The sequence below is a fragment of the Leucoraja erinacea genome, chromosome 32 (assembly GCF_028641065.1).
Source record: "Leucoraja erinacea ecotype New England chromosome 32, Leri_hhj_1, whole genome shotgun sequence".
Taxonomy (NCBI): domain Eukaryota; kingdom Metazoa; phylum Chordata; class Chondrichthyes; order Rajiformes; family Rajidae; genus Leucoraja; species Leucoraja erinaceus.
Window position 1 is genome coordinate 17,954,234 of NC_073408.1, and position 12,498 is coordinate 17,966,731.

At 44.4% G+C, this 12,498-nt stretch overlaps 1 protein-coding gene and 1 non-coding gene across 2 annotated transcripts in view; both read right to left on the reverse strand.

Moving 5' to 3' along the window:
• LOC129712410 (endothelial cell-selective adhesion molecule-like) overlaps positions 1 to 12,498 on the reverse strand; it is a 93,530-nt gene that overhangs the window by 30,892 nt on the left and 50,140 nt on the right. The window lies entirely within an intron of this gene.
• trnaf-gaa (transfer RNA phenylalanine (anticodon GAA)) lies at positions 7,064 to 7,136 on the reverse strand. Its single transcript has one exon. It is a non-coding gene; the product is annotated as a tRNA-Phe (tRNA).

The window sequence follows — 12,498 nt, forward strand, 5'->3', positions numbered from 1 at the left end:
ATGTATTACTGATCAATAATATAAACTGCTGGATAGGGAACCCCAAAATTACTCCAAAAGTATTAGACAGGGCTGTAACTGCCAATTTAGGAAACGAACATTTCTGAACACTATTGCTTTATTTGTGATGGTATAGTGCACCAGCTCCTCTAAAAAGCTAAACATCTTTATTTTCTTCTCTGGCCATGTGGTACGCGTGTTTATTAATTGTGTTTACCATCATTTTTTCCGTCTCCGTCTCCCCCTGTGGCCTACAACATGGAGTGGCGTGGCCTTTCCTGGGGACCGGCCCAGAGCTCCAAGCCGCGGGTGCGGCGTGAGACTTACCATCGCAGAGCCTGGGATCCTTTGCCAAGGCTCGCCAGTGTGGGAGCTCCGGCCGCGGGGCCTGTAGACTTTAACACCGTGACGCAGCGGTCTTCGGTAAGAAGCTGCCGACTCGGGAGCTCCATGCCGCGGAGTAATCCAATCGGTCCTGGAGTTTCGATCATCCCGACAAGAGGGCTTGAACAGCGGACTGCCGGCAACGGCCCCCTTCAAAGGCCCCGACCACCACGGGTGAACAAAGGAAGAAGATGACTGAACTTTATTGCCTTCCATCACAGTGGGGAATGGTGATTCCACTGTGGTGGATGTTTATGTTAAACATTATTTTATGTGCCGTGTGTATTTTTTCTTTTTACTTATTATGGCTGTACGGTAACTCAAATATTACTGTACCTTAATTGATACACGTGACAATTAAATTGAATCTTCAAGAGAGTATCAAGAGAGTATATTTAATTCTTGATTCTTGAATGTCTACAAAAAAATGTTTTTGGCTCACTCGAGTACAGGAGTTGTGCTGTCATGTTGCAACTGCAAGGGATGTTGGTGACACTGCAACTGGAGTGTGGCGTGTAGTTCCAGTGGTCACTCTCAAACCGCGGCTTACGCATTTCAACATCGAGGAGCTCGCAGTCTCGGGTAGAGACTGATGTCGGGAAACTCCAAGCCGCAGGAGGTTCGACCAGCCCCGACCCGGAGTCCGATCGCCCGGCACGAGGAACTGAGGTTCCCCCCGATACGGGAGCTTGATCGCCCCGATGCTGAGGGCTCGACCGCCGGTTGTGGGAGTCAAGATCGCCCCGACAACGGTAGCTTCGAGTGCCCCGACCGCGGGAGAGCAAAGAAGGGGAGAGATTTAACATTTTTTGTCTTCCATCACAGTGAGGAATGTGGAGGAGTCACTGTGGTGGATATTCATGTTAAAAAAATGTTTGGGTGTCTTGTTGCTTTTTATCTGTATGACTGTATGGCAATCTGAATTTCACTGTACCTTAATTGGTACATGTGATAATAAACTGACCTTGAAACCTTATAGGAAGGATGTGATTAAGTGTGAGAGGGTTTGACAAGGATGTTGCTGGGACAGGATCACTGAGTTATATGGAGAGACTGGACAGCCTGGGATTGGTGTCACATGAACCAAGGAAGCTGAAGGTTGACCTTATCCATGTCTCCCCTGCATTGTGACAGTCTGTTCCAGAGCACTGTTCCCAACCCAAAGAGTTTGAAATGCGACTACCCAGCAACATAGTGCCATAGAGGCATACAGCCTGGAAATAGGCCCTTCAGCCCAACTTGTTCACATTGACCAACATGCCCATCTACACTAGTCCTACCTGCCTGCATTTGGCCCATACCAATCTAAATCTATCCTATCCATGGACCCGTCTAAATGTTTCTTAAACATAGCGATAATACCTGCCTCAACTGTGTGTGTGTGTGTGTGTGTGTGTGTGTGTGTGTGTGTGTGTGTGTGTGTGTGTGTGTGTGTGTGTGTGTGTGTGTGTGTATGTGTGTAAGTATGTATGTATATAAATGTGATACGATAGAATTTTATTAATGTCAGGAGGGAAATTAAATTGCCATCATAAAAACACCCATAAAATATACATATATATATATATGCATGTATAATATATATGTATGCATGTGTATGTGTATAAATATATATATATATATACACACACACAAACACGAATACATATATGAACACACACATATATTAGATGGGCAAGTTTAAAACTTGAGGGCATAAATAGAACCCTAGAGGCGAAATATTTAAAGGGGACCTGAGAGGCAAGTTTTTCACGTAAGTGGTTGAGGTGGGTAAAATTACAACATTTAAAATGCATTTGAAAAGGTGCTTGGGTAAGAAAGATTTTGGTAGGGATATGGGCCAAATACAGGCAAATGGGACTAGCTTGGATGGGGTACTTTGGTTGTCATGGTGAATTGGGCCAAAGGGCCTGGTTCCATGCTGTGTGACTCTATGGCATGTCCCAACCGGCACAGAAACAGCCCCTTGTATAAACGTACATATGACCGAGGCAGTCACTGGCGAGCTCCCATTGCTCATCAGAAGTGTGGAAACAGGTATGATATTTGAGGCACTAATGTAGACTGGTCCTTTAAACAAACTCTCTGTCTGAGCCAAAGTGAGCTAAATGGGAAAATTACCAAGTTAGTTGCAGCTCATTGTGGCAGCTGGTGAATTCTCCTTAGCTCACTTCCTGATGAACACAATGTAGAGTCCGTTTAAAATAATAGGTTGCTTTAGTCATACTTCATGACGACTTACTTCTCATTTTTTTTGTCATATAAAGGTCATTTAAGGTGGCGCAACCGTGCAGCAGGTAGAGCTATTGGCTCACAGCGCCAGAGAACCAGGTTCGATCCTGACCTTGAGTGCCGTCTACGTGGGGTTCTCACTGTGGAATGTTTCCAGGTGCTCAGGTTTCCTCCCACATCCCAAAGATGTTTAGTTGTGTAGGTATTGGTCGTTGTATATTGCCCTCAGTGTGTTGAGAGTTGATGAGAAAGTAGGATAACATAGAACTACCATGAGAACTCACTTGTATAAATGGGTGATCAATGGTCGGTGTGGACTTGGTTAGCCAAAGGACCTCTCTAGAACTAAGCCCATCGAGTCTACGCCAGCACTCAGAACATCACATCGTTGCTCTGTAATTTATTCTCTCTCATTGGATTTCCAACCCTCAGTGTTCCTACGATCTTCAATCACTCTTCTTATTTCGATTAGTAGGCATGTCTTAGGGGAGAAAGCGTGGAGCTGACAATACAATTTATATGACTTACGAAAGACTAATCCATGCACCAGCACATTTCTATGACATTCTATTGCCCTGCTGTAGATTTAAACTACTAAAGTAATAAATAGAATGACAACATAAAGATATATTGAGTTAAACAAAAAGGAAACAAAGTTCTGGAATAACTCAGCGGGCCAGGCAGCAACTCTGGAAAACACTCACAGGTGACGTTTTGGGTCTAGGCCCTTCACTATATTCAACATTATTAAGGTCATAAGGATTAGGTGCAGAATTAGGCCATTCAGCCCATCAAGTCTACTCCGCCATTCAATCATGGCCGATCTTTCTCTCCCTCCTAACCCCTTTTTCCTGCCTTCTCCCCATAACCTCTGATGCCTGCACTTATCAACATTTCTTCTCTAACCTGCCTCTATCTAGAATGCGATTTTCTTCTCAACGTTAAAAACAAATATTTTATAAAGGGGCTGTCCCACTTGGGAGGCCTTATTGGCGAGTTTAGAAGAGTTTAGGAGAGTTTGAAAAAATGTCATGCTGAAGACCTCCTTCGACAATGTAGAAGACTAGCTTCGACTCGCTGCGACTAACTTCGGGAAAATTGGACACCGAATAGTGGAGAGTGAAGACAACCTCCTTCGACCTCCCTTCGACTATGATGAAAACTAACTACGAATACTTTCGACTACCCTCGATTACCTACGCCTAACATGCCGACTACAACTACGAGTAAAACATGTTGAAAAATACACCGCAACCTAGCTGAGGCCTCGAGTATACGGGGACTACTCTCGAGCATGAAGAAGAATTACCAAGACCTCCTACGACCTCGTGTCGACCATGCTGCGAGTATGAGTCGAGGGCAAAGTCACCCGAACTCGTGGATTAGGTTGCCCAAGTGGGACAGCCCCTTAAGACTGTGGCATGATATAATTCACAGGTATAAACATAGATGACAAATCCGTTGATTCAAATGTTGCAGCTAAATTTACAATGGTTTATGAATTCCAAGTTGCAGATATCGCTAAGCGCATACTTATATATGACTCACAGACATTAAACATCACCTAAAAGGGATTACGCTACAAAAATAGTAAAACACTTCAATTGAAATTAAACCTTCCTTTTACTTAAACCAGATCAATTTCTTTGATTGCATCCTGAAACAGGATTGTCATTTTAAGCTCCTAAATATCAATCAGAAGCATTTTTTTTTAATGTATTTGGATTGGTTAGAGTTCTCAGTGAACAAAGCTCTGTCAGACAGCTTTCTGCTCTGTCTAAGCAATCAATATACCCAGAATGTAGAAGGTTCCGGAAAGTGATGGACATTGCACTGTCCATCACGTGTACTGACCTCCCCACTATTAAAGGGATCTACAGAAAGTGGTCCTTCAAGAAGGCAGCAAATATTGTCCAAGTCCCAGGACAGATCGCTAGGAAACCTTTCAACTCCTCCCCCTTCTGTCATGGGGTAGAATGAGACTGACTCCCCTCCCTCCTCCCTCCCTCTCTCTCCCCCTCCCCAATCTTTGTACATCCCCCAATCCATTCCACTCATCACTTTAATTTCATGTCACGATTCAAGAGAGTTTATTGTCATGTGTCCAGGATCGGACAATGAAATTCTTGCTTCACTTCAGCACAACAGAATATAGCAGGCATAAATAAATAAATAAATACAGAACAGATCGGTGTGACCATATACCAATATATATATACACATACACACACACACACACACACCTAAATAACAGATAAAGTGCAAAGGGCTATTAACGATCAGAGTTTTGTTTGAGTTGAGTTTAATAGCCTGATGGCTGTGGGGAAGTAGCTATTCCTGAGCCTGCATGTTGCAGATTTCAGGCTCCTGTACCTTCTACCTGAAGGCAGCGGGGAGATGAGTGAGTGGCCTGGATGGTATGGGTCTTTGATGATGCTGGCAGCCTTTTTGAGGCAACGACTGTGATAGATCCCCTCGATGGTGGGGAGGTCAGAGCCGATGATGGACTGGGCAGTGCTTACAACTTTTTGCAATCTTTTACGCTCCTGGGCGCTGAAGTTGCGGATGATGGGGAGGAGGGATGAGGGAGGGGGGTGGCAGGGGTGGATGATGAGGGAAATGGGAAGGAGGGAGATGGGATGGTTGAGGGAGATGGGGGGGGGGGGGGCAGCTCTGAGCCCCGCTGTCTACCCGCTGATGAGGGATGAAGGAGGGAGAGGGGAGAGAGGGAGAGAGGGGAGGGAGGGAGGGGGGGGAATGAGAGGGAGGGAGGGAGGTAGAGGAGTGCAGAGGGTGTAGGGAGGGGTGTAGAAGGGGTCCGGGGTGATGGGCAAGGAGGGAGTAGAGTGAGAGGGGGACAGGGAGGGGTGGATTCGATGGGAGGGGGATAGGCGTGAGTGGTGGAATATTGCATTGGGGGAACGGGTGAGTGGTGGAATATTGCGTTGGGGAATGGGTTGCATTGGGGGACCAGGCCTCCCATGTGACAGGGACCCAACGGGACCTACTTAGTCTAGTACAATATAAAAGTGCAGATCTACCACCCATTCCACCTGAAGCTTCATACAGCATCTACCATTTGACAAAAATAAAAGGAAAATAATTTCTCTGCATGCCACTCAGTACTTGCTAGCTGCTGGAAACGGATCAACAGAAACAAACACACTTATTATGAAGAAGTAAAGTCAAAGGCATTTGTTCATTGATAGTCAACATAAAATGACACACCAGGGGGCAGCATTGTGTAATTAAATAAAGTAAAACTTCATATTTCAAAGTGGACACCACTTTGTTTTAAAATAAGCATTGCAGAAGTTACATATATATTATAAAAGGAATAGATGCAAATGTTCCACAAAGTAAAAGTAGTTTTATGAGATTTTGCTAAAATTTGCTGCATTAACAATATTTAATGCAGTTGTAGTGGCCTTTGTCCAAACATTGGCCTTTCGCTAAACTATATCCTCCCCCCCCCCAACCCCCCCGTAGGAACTTATTACCTGACTGGCTTTGTTGTCCTGCCCCCCCCCCCCCCCCCCCCACTTCAATCAACGTGAAGAACTTCCCAGCCCGTTATCTATTCATGATCTCCAGAGATGCTACCTGACCCGCTGAGTTACTCCAGCACTTTGTGTCTTTCATTGTAAACCAGCACCTGTAGTTCCTTGTTTCCATAACTCTGGCCACTGGACTGCTTTCTCATCGATGCCTACTATACTAAGACCGATGGCACACTCAGTCTGAGGCCAGGGGCTCGTCAGTATCACCTCATCTATGAAATTCATCTCTTTGGTGCACATTCTGATTAAGGGTGTGATAAGGTCTGGAATTCAGTGATCCTGATGAAATCTAGGTTGGAACATTTCATGGAGTCACACAAATCCACAGGTGCTGGATTCTTGAACAAAAAAAATAAAGTGCTAGAGAAACTCAGGGGGTCAACAGCGTCTGTGGAAGGAATAGACAGATGACGTCTGGAGTTAGGACCCTTTGTCACACTGAGGATTGGTCCCAACCCAATGTCTATTCCGTCCACAGATGATGCCTGGCCTGTTGAGTTCCTCCAGCACGTTGTTTTTTTGAATATCACATGTAGTACTTCCTTTCTTTGGACAAGGATGATCTCTCAGTTCACTCCAGTTTCCTTCCACGTCCCAAGATGCTGCTGACTGCCGTGCTAGTTCACTGCTGTAAATTATTCCCATTGGAAGTGGGTGGAAGGAACATCGTTGGAGGGGGGGGGGGGAGACGGGGAGTTAGTGGGTACGGAAGAGGTGAAAATTACAGAAAAGTAAACAGGATATTGGGATTGCTTTGAGATCTGGCATTGACTCAACGGGCTGAATGGCACGTTGTGAGATAATATAACCATATAACAATTACAGCACGGAAACAGGCCATCTCGGCCCTACAAGTCCGTGCCGAACATAAATGTATCCCCTACAACTGCCGAAACCCGGGATTGAACCAGGGACCTTTAGATCTTCAGTCTAACGCTCTCCCAACTGAGCTATTTCGGCAGAATATGAGAAGTAAAGTATCGATTCCAGACTTCACTTGCACACCGACGCTGAGGTTACTGACAGTCAGCATTCTGTCCCTTCATCTTATGTCTAAAGCTCAATAAGGAATGAGGGATTTACAAGTTCATGAATCACTTACACCACACTCAATCTATGTAACCACTAAACTCGAGTGAAACAAAGAACACCTTTTCACGTTGCTTTTCACTTCCATTGAAGTTAAATATACTCCCCTGTATAATCTGCCGTTTTGACACGGTTATTGGACAAATTATTATTTTGTTCGAACCTTGAAGAAATAGTTTGAAAGAATGGTTGTGGGAGTGCGAGGTTAATTGCAAAGAGCATCACACTGGGGTCCACACATAGAGACAGCATAATATGATAACAAATAATTGTCGGCAGTTAGTATTACCAGACTTTGCTTGTGTAACAGAATAATTGTTTTGTGGAGTCTCAGCTCATTGTGGAAAGTCTTTGATGCTGGATGCCAGATAAACATTTGATTTTGATTCAAAAGCGTTGCACTATGTCATGCTGCTTTGTAGTACACAACTCCAAACTACTCCAGCAAACTTCCCTTTCCTGTAGTCACAGCTGGGGACAGAATCACGTCCGCAAACACTGATATAAAAAAAAGACAAATTCAAGATACAGTAGGTCACAAAGTGGATTTTTTGGTTCAGGACACTTCTTCAGAAACATCATCTATCCATATCCTCCAGAGATGAATTACTCCAGCACTTTGTGTCCTTTTGTGTAAACCACCATCTGCAGTTCCTTGTTTCCACCTATTTATGATACCACATTAAAAGAAAACATTTGTGCTCCTAATTTCCATCCAAATAAATCTCAAATAAAGACTCACACAGAATTTGACAAAACCAGTGTACCCACTTAGGGGCGAGCGCTTGAACATAGACCAGTCCACCGACTCAAACAGTAACGTAGGAGCTCATGTTTATTCAGACAAATACTGTTCTACTTTCAATACCAAATCCTATTGATTCAGTTTCTTCTTGTATGCAGGAAGGAGGAGCAGAGTCTGTAAGTCAGATGTGTCGCAGTGTTCGAGGGCATTTGAGCCTCTGGTGGGACAGGACACGTGCTGATAGTATCTTGGTAGCTCACAGGTCGGCCTGGTCTAGCCCAAACATTGAAGAACAAGTCCTCAGGGTATTTCGTTTCAAGGCTATTGGTTGTGGATCACAATGCGGAGATTGATTTGCAGAGAACCAGACAAAATATATTCATTTTTTGAATTTGCTTTGACCTGCTACTTTTTCACAAAAAAATGTAATTCCACAGATTTTAAATATTAATGCAAGAGTCTGTTCAGCTTCTGAAGATACATTGATTACATGTTGAGAATGCAACAGGAGTGATTAGATCCCCAAAATCTCTATGTACATATTTCCAAGCATCTGTCCCAGGGAACATTACATGCAACACGACATTAGAACTATTCTTAAATTCACCCGTGACAAATGCACAATTCACAAGACACAGATACAGACATATACGAAACATGATGTCACAAATGTCGTTGTTACTGTTACAATTGGAATCTGAGATTAAAATGTCACAGCCATTATGAATTATCCATCACTTATCTCCAGCAAGATGAGATAAGATTGGTTCCCAACGTGGGGCGTATGCCCCACAGGGGGGCAATTTGATTTTTAAGGGAAGCAATTTCCACCTAATGTCTTTTTTTTTTTACAATTTTTTAGTAACTTCTTGCTCAGAACTTTAACTGTCTTTTGTTTATTTCATTTTTCTTTTTCATGGATGCCATGTTCTTTTGAAGCTTGTTTAAACCAAGGTATTGGCGTTTTAAGCTTCTTCAGCTGAAATGGAGTTCACTTTTTAAATGATAAGAATTATATATCACCACATGGGGGGGGAGGGGCATCAGGATTTTAGAGGTGATTAGGTGGGGAATGGCCAAAAAAAGGTTGGGAACCACTGATGTAAACCCTATTTAAGCACATATGGTCAGATTGGTGGCAGGTTTCCAAGAAGATTAAGTTTAGCTCCACCTGTTCTGGTAAATTCTGCACAAACCCCCTCTGTCTCCTGTACAGATGAAGGGTCTCGACTGACAATCCCTCCACAGATGCTGATCTGCCAAGTTCCTCCAGCAATCTGCTTTTTGCTTCAGATTCCAGCATCTGCAGTCTCTTGTATCTCCACTCCATTGTTCCCCTTCTAAGGTCAATGACAGTTCAGCATTACTAACATGTACCCCACCTGAATGTGTGATCTTAGTTATCTAATGACAGCAGTGTGTGTAACCTGGGCTGGGATTAAAGATAATGTTCCGTTTGGGGAGTCTGCACCCCGGGGGCATGAACATCGACTTTTCCCAATTCTGTTAGCCCTTGCTGTCTCCTCCCCTTCCTCAGCTCCCCTGCTGTCTCCTCCCACCCTCCAGCCTTCCGGCTACTCCTCCTTTTCCCTTTCTTGTCCCCACCCACACTCACCCCTGATCAGTCTGAAGAAGGGTTTCACCGACACGTTGCCTATTTCCTTCGCACACATACATGCTGCTGCACCCGCTGAGTTTCTCCAGCTTTTCTGTGTAACCTTAAAGATAATGCCAACTGCATCCTTAATCAATAGTTCATTTCAGCAAAGATCCCTGGTTTCATTATTCAATGAATAATTATGAGCTTCTATGAATAGTAAAAGCGCACACACATATACGGACACACTCAGTTGCACACTGACACACACACACACGGACACACTCAGTTGCACACACACTCACACACACACACGGACACACTCACACACGAACACACTCAGTTGCACACACTCAGTCACACACACACTCACACACTGACACACTCAGTCACACACTCACAGTCACACACACATTCAGTCACACACACACTCAGTCACACACACACACACACACTCAGTCACACACACATTCAGTCACACACACACTCAGTCACACACACACTCAGTCACACACACAACCGCACTCGCATGCACACACACAGTCGCACCAACACACTAGCCACAGGTGAGGTCCTGGTACTCTGGCTAACTTTGTGTTTTTTTTTTAAGAAGGGCTACAAAGAAAAATCGGGGAACTTGGGGAGACAGATTATATAATGAAGATTGCCACTGGGATAATGGTAGACTACTATCTTCTGTGCTCACTGTATTTTGTTTACCTTTACAAACTTAGACCCAGTCCCATTTTGTTGCAGGTGATATAAAAGGGCTGTTGCCAATGGCCACAGCTGACACAGTATTGGCATTAATAATAGACCTTCCTGCTTTCCACACGAGTCGAGTCCAATAAACCAAACACTGCCATTATTTCCCTGTTCAGCTTACCCCTAGCATTACCATAGCATGCCCATTTGAATCCTGCATAAAACAGAACTCCATGTAGGAAGGGAGAGCAGATGCTGGTTTAAACCGAAGACAGACATCAAAATGCTGGAGTAAATCAGTGGGACAGGCAGCATCTCTGGAGAGATGGAATGGGTGATGTGTCAGGTCGAGACCCTTCTTCAGACTCAACCGGTCTTAAACAGAACCCTGTCCCATTCTTCAACGCCATTTAAAAAAGCAGTAGCGGTCATGCTTGCCTGACTGGATGTGAATTCCTGTGTATGAAGATGTTTGTCTTGAGGGCAGCTTTCTACAAGCCCACAGACAAACCAAACTCTCATTGCTCATCTCTATCCTGAAATGAGAGTGCATGGTAAATTCTTCAACTCAGTAATACATTCCACAATTGCGTCTCTGAGGTTTGGGGTGTCGGTATCAAAAGTTGCAGCTGTCAAATTTTTCGAGAGTTTTGGTTGAAGTAACTGCAATATTTTAGCAGCCTCACTTGACATGGAATGGGGGCTTACTCCCCACTTCTCCTATGTAGTGAATATAATGAACTAACCGACCAACCAATATTCACAAACTAGAGAGCGCACCTGACTTGCCATCTACCTCATTGGAGACCTTTGGACTATCTTTAATCAGACTTTACTGGACTTTATCTTGCACTAAATGTTGTTCCCTTTATCCAGTATCTGTACGCTGTGGACGGCTTGATTGTAATCATAGTGATAGAGTCATACAGCTTGGAAACAGGCCCTCCGGCCCAACTTGCCCACACCGACCAACATATTCCATCTCACTCATTACAACATGTATATACACAACATATATACACCTGGCAGTAAACTAAACAATAGGGAGTGGTAACTTGTGAGAAATAAATTCAGTCCTGAATATTTGCGTCAGAATGTGATACAATGGGAGAATGCAGCTGGACAATGGGAGAATGCAGCTGGACAATGGGACAATGCAGCTGGTGGAACAGCCCTGTACAGAACAACCACGACAACGCTATTCTCTCCGTCCTGCCGCTCCAGCAGCTACTTGGCCTAATGAAGAAATAGACTCTGCCAGACAATGTCAGGATATGGGGCCCATTGATATGACTGAGTACGTGCTGATAATTTCCCACGCCACAGATAGGCCGCAACCTTTAGCTTAAAGACACATAGAGGCTGCTGAGAAAACTGCTTCCCAACAGACGGGAACTGATTTCCTGTTTAACCCTCTGAGAATCCCCAGTAGGGTAATTCCATTATAACAACTGGGATCTATGCCTCAACTTCCATTATTACAAAGACACATGCAACGAGTCATGTCTTGAAGTACAATTTGTTTAAAAATGCTTTTGAATTTGTTCCAGTTCCTTCCTTTCTGCACCAAACACATAAAAAAAAAAATCCAAAATTGCTTCAGTTCTGTCATGACATTCTTGAGTCTAGAGCTTAGAGATAGAATACAGACACAGACCCTTGGGCCCACTGGGTCCATGCCAACCATCGATCACCCGGTTACATTGGTTCTATGTTATCCCACTCTCGCATCCTCGTCCTACACGTTCAAGGCAAATTGCAGTCTTTGGGATGTTGGAGGAAACCAGAGCGCCTGGAGAAAACCCACGCAGTCACTGGGAGAATGTGCCACCTCCACACAGACAGCACCCGAGGTCAGGATCGAACCCGTGTCTCCGGCGCTGTGAGGCAGCCGCTCTATCAACTGCGCCATTGTGCTGCCCTGTAAAGCTGTAAGGCACAGGAATTTCTTTAGTCAGAGGGTGATGAATCTGTGGGATTCTTTGCCACAGAAGGCTGTGGAGGCCAAGCAAGTGGATATATTTAAGGCAGATATAGATTTTTGATTAATACAGGTATCAGGGGGTATGGGGAGAAGGCAGGATAATGGGATTTGGAGGGAGGGATAGATCAGCCATGATTGAATGGCAGAGTAGACTTGATGGGCCGAATGGCCTATTTCTGTTCCTGTCACTTATGACCCTACG